Genomic DNA, 9,097 nt, shown 5'->3' with positions numbered 1-9,097 from the left:
GAAGTGGCTCGCCATGGCTATTTGGTGGTCAGAGCTCAGACACCAATTGTGACATCAGCTCCTGTGACCTTGGGGATCAGAGTGAGTAGCTATGGGACAGTTGGCCAGGATGCCAGGTGTATAGAGGCTAAAGAGCCCTTAGCAGGAGGGCTCCATTCTTTAGTGACTCTGTGTGGTTAGGATCTAGCTGATATCTTTATTAACTCATCACCTGCCAAAATTTTGACTACTTGCTTTATGCAATCAGATGCAAAAAAACCATTGCTGTGAACAAAGCCAAATAAAACACACCCTGGATTAACTGGGAGGAGTGACTGGCTATGTACAGCTATAAGCAATTACTTAAATACTATTGTTAGGCTATTCAAAGAAGAAAAATCTTGCACTTTGCAAAATGGCACAGTTAAACCCTCATCATGCAGGGGAAGCCTCCTATCAACTTCCCTGAGAAGGGAAGAGAAGGAAGATGGGCTATTATGCCCATTTCATAGCTGGAGAAACCAAGGCGCAGAATAGTTTCAGTGGTTTGGTCAGGATCACACTGTGGCAGTGGCTCAAGCTGAACAAGTGCCCAGTGCCTCCATCTGCATCCCCACCCCACACAGGTCTTACTGTTGGGCCAATACTCTCATAGAAATTCTGGGGCAGATGGAGAAAACAAACAAACAAAAGAACCACCATCATGCCTTGCTCCTAATATACCTGGGCCTGGGACTTGATAGATACCCATGCCTTCTGGAGAAGCTTCCCAGAAAACCTGCTCCTGTAATCGGCATACTACTAAGACTCTTAAGAGTTAAGTTTAACAATGGGAACATCTTTGAAAAAACTGGTCTGAATGAAACGGGGTGGGATTTGAGAAACCCAGGAAATGGTGTGCTAAAAGGACACGGCTACTAATGTTTCCTATCGGCAGGCTGGTCTAGTGGAATGAGTGAGAGAGGTATTAAGTCCCGAGATCTATGCTTGCAACCCAGCTTCACAAATGGGTTGGTTTGTGTGGCCCTAGGTAAGTATAGTCACCAGTAACTCTTTGTTGACTGGTTCATTATTTTGCCTAGTTGTTAAGTTAGCATTTACTAAATGCTAATTGTCAAGCTTTGCAATAAATGCTTTACATGAATTCCCAAATGTAATCCTCACAAAAACAGAAAGATACTGGAACATCTCCATTATACAGATGAAGAAACTTGAGGTTCAGAGAGATTGAACTTTCTCAAGGTCACATGGCTAGGAAGTTGCAAGGTTAGGACTTGAACTCAAATTTACACTAACTCCAGTTTCAGAGTCTGCCAAAGGGGGCATTAAAAATGCTGGTCTAATTTATTACAGAGTTTGCATGGAGAAAATAAGTTAATAGATGGAACAGTCTTTGAAAAGAACACCCATGAGGTATGGTTATTAACAAATCTTTGAACCAGGGCTTGCTGTCCTCAGCAGTACTCCCCAAATTCTTTCCCCTTCCGCAGTCTATTTTATTTTCCAGAGGAATGTAAACTTTCCATTGAGATTTCAGGGTGCCACCAAGTTCTCTTGAAAGGGAAGAATCCAGCCCAACAGACCGTCACGTCCACCCACAGCTGCAGATCTTCATCCAAAGTCCGGCTCCTCGGGTGTGTCTTGCTCTCCTGAACAGCCTACCTCTCTTTCCACTTCAGAGTTGGAGGCTGAGGAAGAAAGAAACTCAAAGGCAGAGCTGGCCCTACTCATTGGCACAGTAGGTGACTGCCTCTGTATGTGACTGGAAGGGCTGCTGAAAAGGTCCCACCAATGTCCACATTCCCTTTCCTCCCAGCAACCACTGATCCACTTGGCCTGAAATCCAGAAGTCAGGCACTGTCTCCACCAGACCCCTTATAAATTCCATAGTGCTTTGAAATAAGTGATGTTAAGTACCCAAGTGGAAGGGGAAAGGCTTAAAGATGTCCCAATGGGATGGGAAGTAGCCTGCGAAACTAACTTTGTTCCCACCACATCCTGACCTCTTATTAGTGGTGAGACCCCAACTATCTTTCCTGTTTGGTCAGAAACCCCAGCTGGGAGGGTTAGCCAGAGCCAGGACTGACTATGAGGGATTAACAGGCAAGGTTACTACTTACTATGAACTCTGGAAATGTGCCCATGTAACATGAAAATCCAACAAAAAGCATCCAGCCAAGCACAATCATGATAATAAGTAAAACAATTTCTAAGACACGATTGCACAGCAAAAGACTATTCACCAAGATCGTGACAAAGGAGTATGCTCATGAAACCCTCAGTTGGTAGAGGTCTCGCATGTAAGTTCCAGTCCTCAGCTCCAAAGGATCTGCAACTCCCTAGTAGAGAAGCTGGAGTCTACTAGGGCATTGTGACATCACTGATTATATGGCCCAGGCCACAACAGGTCGGAGAGACTGCCCCCAGACCAGCAGTTGAGCAGCAAACTAAGCTCTTTGAATGCGTTATCTCACAACAACAATATGAGGTAGGTACTATTATTTATCCCATTTTACTAATGAGAAAACTGAGGTTTACAGAGCCTGAGTGACCTGCACTACTAGGTCACACAGGTGATGCTCCAGATCAGGGCCCAGTTGCCTGTTAGGAAGTTGGGCTCTTTAGACTAGAGACAGGGATTGGGAAAGGTGTGTTCCTAGGTCTATGACAGCTGTGAATGAAACAAAACTGAATTCTAGGGAAATGAGAACTCTTTATTTCTGTCCTTGCAATCCCTCCCCTCCCATCTCAAGGGCTCTCTCACCACCATTTTATACCATTCTTCAATTCCTTTGGTCAGCTCCTGTCCACTGGTTCTCTTTTCTTTTCTTTTTATTATTTTTTAATAAATTTATTTATTTATTTATTTATTTTTGTGGCTGCGTTGGGTCTTCATTGCCGCGCTCGGGCTTTCTCTAGTTGCAGCGAGCGGGGGCTACTCTTTGCTGCGGTGTGCAAGCTTCCCATTGCAGTGGTTTCTCTTGTTGCGGAGCACAGGTTCTAGGCACGCGGACTTCAGTAGTTGTGGCTCACGGGCTCTAAAGTGCAGGCTCAGTAGCTGTGGCGCATGGGCTTAGTTGCTCCAAGGCATGTGGGATCTTCCGGACCAGGACTCGAACCTGTGTCCCCTACACTGGCAGGCGAATTCTTAACCACTGAGCCACCAGGGAAGTCCTGGTTCTCTTTTCTTGGCCTTCAAGAAGCCACAAGTATCCTTGTCCTCTACTCACAAAAACCTCCAACTGTTGCTGTGGCTCCCTTCTTAACTGTCCTGTTTCTTAACTGCCTTTTACGACCAAACTTCCTAAACAAGTGGTCCATGCCCAAAGCCTTTCTTTCCAGTCCACGCTTTTCTTCCATGCATCACATCCTGACTTCTGCCCCCACCCCACTCCTTAGATGCTCTCTCGGAGGTTACCAAAGATCTCCTTTCTGTCACGTTTAATGACCTTATCTCGATCCCTTTGACCTTCTGCACTGGTACAGTGGACCTCTCCCTCCACCAGAGTTCTTCCTACATACACATCTCCCTATTATTTTGATATTCCCTTTATTTTCATGATAAATCATTGTAAAACATGAAACTATCCAAAGATGTATAAAGAAAAACGTAATACTCTCCCCCTCTTTCTTAGCCACATGATGTAACCAGTGTTACCAGCTTAGTGTGTGTTCTTCTGCCAAAGACTTCTCTACGAGCTTGCAAATATCACTACACATATAGAGGGATACAGAGGGGTTTTTTCAGTGTTGTTTTGTTTAAGGTGATCACACTACATATGCTACTATGTAACTTGCTTTTCTCCTATAACAATACATCATGGACATCCTCCTGGGCCAATTGATAAAAAATCTAAACACATTCCTTTTTTATTTCTAATAATAAGCTTTATTGAGGTATAAATCACATATGATAAAGCACACTCATTTTTGTGCCAATCTTGTAACTACCACCACAATCAGGATAGAAAAAATTGTGATCATCTCAGAAAGCTCCCCGTGCCACTTTGCAGTCAATCCCTTCCCCCTAAATCCCTTGGCCCCTGGCAACCACTGATCTGCTTTTGCATTTTCTAGAACTTCATATAAATGGAATCATAACCTTCTTCCACTGGCTTCTTTCACTTAGCATTAATACTTTTGAGATTCATTCATGTTGTACAAGAGTTAGTTCTTTTTTATGGAATATTATTCCATTGTATGGATGTATCGGTTTATCAATTTACCTGTCAAAGAACATTAGGGTTGTTTCTAGTTTGGGGCTATTCTGAATAGAGATTTTGTTTTTTGAATAGAGATGTTATAAATATTTGTGTACAGCTTTTTAAGGGAATATAAGTTTTAATTTTTTAGGGTAAATCCCAGGAGGAGGATTGCTGGAGCATATGAAAAGTGCCTGTTTACAAAAGACCCTGAATAGCCAAAGCAATCTTGAGAAAGAAAAACGGAGCTGGAGGAATCAGGCTCCCTGACTTCAGATTACACTACAAAGCTACAGTAATCAAGACAGTATGGTACTGGAACAGAAACAGAAATATAGATCAGTGGAACAGGATAGAAAGCCCAGAGATAAACCCACACAGATATGGTCACCTTATCTATGATAAAGGAGGCAAGAATATACAATGGAGAAAAGACAGCCTATTCAATACGTGGTGCTGGGAAAACTGGACAGCTACATGTAAAAGAATGAAATTAGAACACTTCCTACACTATACACAAAAATAAACTCAAAATGGATTAAAGACCTAAATGTAAGGCCAGACACTATAAAACTCTTAGAGGAAAACATAGGCAGAACACTCCATGACATAAATCACAGCAAGATCCGTTTTGACCCACCTCCTAGAGAAATGGAAATAAAAACAAAAATAAACAAATGGGACCTAATGAAACTTAAAAGCTTTTGCATAGCAAAGGAAACCATAAACAAGACCAAAAGACAACCCTCAGAATGGGAGAAAATATTTGCAAACGAAGCAACTGACAAAGGATTAATCTCCAAAATTTACAAGCAGCTCATGAAGCTCAATATCAAAAAAACCAAACAACCCAATCCAAAAACGGGCAGAAGACCTAAATAGACATTTCTCCAAAGAAGATATACAGATTGCCAACAAACACATGAAAGGATGCTCAACATCACTGATCATTAGAGAAATGCAAATCAAAACTGCAATGAGGTATCACCTCACACCGGTCAGAATGGCCATCATCAAAAATCTACAAAGAATAAATGCTGGAGAGGGTGTGGAGAAAAGGGAACCCTCTTGCACTGTTGGTGGGAATGTTCATTTTTCTTCTCTTTGTGTTTCATTTTGGATAGTTTCCATTGCTGTCTTTTTCAAGTTCACTCATCTTTCCCCCTAATCTTCTAAACTTCTGTTAGTCCCATACAGTGTATTTTAAATTTGACTTTGTATTTTTCATCTCTAGAAGTTCAATTTCTTTCTTTTTTAATTCTACCTTTCATTTTTCTCCACATGGTGTTCATGTTTTCCTTTACATCCTTGAGTATATTTATGAGATTGATAATAAGCATTTTAAGGAAGTTGTCTGCAAATCTATCATCTCTATCATTTCTGGAGCTGTTTCAGTGGTTGATTTTTCTCTTTGTTGTGGATGATATTTTCCTGTTTCTTTGAATGCCTGGTAACTTTTGGTTGGATGTTCAACATGGTGAATTTTACAGTGTTGAGGGCTGGATTTTGTTGTATTCTTTTTTATTTATTTATTTATTTATTTATTTATTTATTTATGGCAGCGTTGGGTCTTTGTTGCTGCACACAGGCTTTCTCTAGTTGTGGCAAGTGGGGGCTACTCCTCGTAGCGGTGCGTGGGCTTCTCATTGTGGTGGCTTCTCTTGTTGTGGAGCACGGGCTCTAGGCACGCAGGCTTCAGTAGTTGTGGCATGCGGGCTCAGTAGCTGTGGCTCGCGGGCTCTAGAGTGCAGGCTCAGTAGTTGTGGCACACGAGCTTAGTTGCTCCGCGGCATGTGGGATCTTCCCGGACCAGGGCTCAAACCCATGTCCCCCTGCATTGGCAGGTGGATTCCTAACCACTCCGCCACCAGGGAAGCCCTGTTGTATTCTTTTTGATAGTGTTGGGTTTTCTTCTGGGATGCAATTAAGTTACCTGCAATCAGTTTGAGTGTTCTGAGGCAAGTTTTAAGCTTTGTTATGGTGGGCCAGGAGCAGCCTTTACTCTAGAGATAATCACCCCCACTACTGAGCTATGACCCTTTTAAGCGCTCTCTCTGATGCCAATGGTATTAGGTCTTTCCGATCTGTGGAATTTCCCACAACTCCCAGCCCTTCTGGGAGCTCCAAGAAATATTTGGCCTACTGTTTCTGGGTGGTTCTCTTCCCGGTCTCATGGAATTTTACCCCATGTGTGCACAGACAGAACTCAGCTAAAGATTCACAAGGGTTCCAGTGGAGATGTCCAGAGTTCTTTCTCTGTGGAATTGCCTCTTTTCAGTACTCCATCCTGCAAATTCCTGGCACTTTGGCCTCCTTAGTACGCCACTATCTTTCTTTTCAATTCGGCTTCGTTTGGGTAACCCCTCTCTATGCTGCAGTCTGAAAACTGCCTCTGGGCAGTAGGCAGGGGCTTTTAAAGCTCATCTCTTTTGTTTCCTTTCTTTCAAAGTTCACAGTCTGGTGCTGGCCCTTGTGCAAGATCTGAAAATAACTATTTCATATATTTTATGCAATTTTCTATTTGTTTATGGAGAGAAGACAACTCCTGTAGCAGTTGATTCTTCATAGGCAGAAGCAGAAGTCTAACTTATTTTTTTTAATTCCTGTATAATATTCCACGTGTATTTCTTCTTTCTCTCTCTCTCTTTTTTTGGCTGAGCCGCATGGCTTGTGGGATCTTAGTTCCCCGACCAGGGATTGAACCCAGGCCCCAGCAGTGAAGGCGCCGAGTCCTAACCACTAGACCATCAGGGAATTCCCTCATCTTTCTCCTAATAATGGATATATCAGTCAAGATCTAGTCAGGAGATAGAAACCACACAATAATTTGAACAGAGAAAGTTCGATAAAAAGAATTATTAACTAGGAACAGGAGATTAATGGAAGAGGTAGAAAGCTCTACGTGTCACAGGAATAGCATATATAGGGAGCAGCCACCACCACTAGAGCTGAGGCAAAGCATCCAAGAAAGGAATAAACTTGAAAGAGTCTCTGACCTTCCAGGGTTGAGATCCAAAACTTGCACAAGTGGTGGTCATGACCAACCGAATGGTAGGGAAATCCAATGAGCTGCTGTAGGCCGTACCTGGTACGTAGGGCGCCACCCTCTGAGATGCTGGTGGAATCTGCTGGCAAGTCTCCATGGGGGGCGTCTGTCAAGTTTACTGATCATTGCTGAGAATCTACCCTCTGGGGATATGCCAGTAGAATGTACTGGGAAGCCACCTTGTTGGGGGTGGTAGAACTCATTGAGTAGCAGGAGCGCCACTGAAACTCAATGGAAAGCACCCTACAGAGGGGCCACTGAAACTCGACAGAGGTGAGCACTACTGGATATCCCGACTCATGCCACTGGCAGCCACATGGCAGGACCAAGAACAAAAGCACACTGGAAGGAGGAAGTCTCTTCCTCCTGCAGTATCACCCCCAGGCCCTCTATTGACAAAACTTAATATTGTGCCCACTAGCAAGGGAGAAATGCTTAAAAGGTCCAGCTCCACAATAGCAGAGCAAGCAATAAATGGTGTATTTGGAACTGAAAGGTAATAAATTAGTAACAGGCACAATGTGCATTTAGATTTTTTTCCCAACTTTTTATCACCGTAAACAATGCTGTGATTGTCATAAACAAAATTTCTTGGACACATTTCTCTTGCACGTTGCCGATTTTTTACTTAACCAGAGAAGCAGCAAAATGACCCAAAAAAAAGTATGCCAGTTCAGACAGAGCATGAAAATTGAGAGGCGATATAAAATCCTTAGAAAAAAGAACTAGTTTAAGAAAAGAAAGATTGCAGTTTCATTTCACAAAGTCAAAGGACATTTGTGGAAGGATGGCCTGAGATGCAGCATATGCTGTCAGTCAATGAATAACAATATAAGCTCCACACATCTAAAGAGTAAATGATACTGTCTTGTTTTTTTGGTTTGTTTTTTTTTTTTTTTTGGCCGCACTGCACATAGCCTGTGGGACCTTAGTTTTCCGATCAGGGATTGAACCTGGGCCATGGCAGTTAAAGTACTGAGTCCCAACCACTGGACCACCAGGGAATTCCCAATACTGTCTTCTGATGAACAAAATTTCTAAATTTTCATGAGGTCCAATCTATTTTTTTCTTTTGTTGCCTATGTCTTTGGTGTCATATCCAAGAAATCACTGCCAAATCCAATGTCATAACGCTTTTGTCCTACATTTTTTTCTAAGAGTTTTATTGTTTTAGGGCTTACATTTAGGTCATTGATCCATTTTGAGTTAATATCTGTATATGGTATTGGATAAGGATCTAACTTCATTTTTGCATATGGATATTCAGTTTTCCCAACACCATTTGCTGAGAAGACTGTCCTTTTCCACCTGAATGGTCTTGGCACTTTTGTCAAAAATAATTGACCATATATGTGAGGGTCTGTTTCTGGACTCTCTACTCCACTGCTGACATACTTAGAGTAGTCAAAATCACAAAGGCAGAAAGCAGAATGGTGCTTGCCAGGGGCTGGAGGGAGGGAAGAATGGGAAGTTATTGTTTAAAGGGTACAGAGTTTGTTTTACAAGATGAAAAGAGTTATGGGGACAGATGGTAGTGATGGCTGTAAAACGTTATGAATGTAATTAATACCACTGAACTGTATACTTAAAAATGGTTAAGATGGTAAATTGTACATTATGTGTATTTTACAATTAAAAATTTTTTTAAAGAAGTAAATGATAAGGATACATTTGTCTGATATTCAGAATACCAAGGTTTTACCCCTAAACAATGTGTCTGATAGGACCCATAACTATGAAACCAAAGGGTGTAAACAGAGATCAGAAGCAGAGGACCAAGAAAAGCCATTCTTGTGTTTTTTCTCAAACTATAAACAAAGGTCCAGAATATACACTTTGCCCATTTCTTAGCCTGGGGACTTTTTTTCCC

The sequence above is a fragment of the Balaenoptera musculus genome, chromosome 8, assembly GCF_009873245.2.
Source record: "Balaenoptera musculus isolate JJ_BM4_2016_0621 chromosome 8, mBalMus1.pri.v3, whole genome shotgun sequence".
NCBI lineage: Eukaryota > Metazoa > Chordata > Mammalia > Artiodactyla > Balaenopteridae > Balaenoptera > Balaenoptera musculus.
This window is presented reverse-complemented; position numbering follows the sequence as displayed.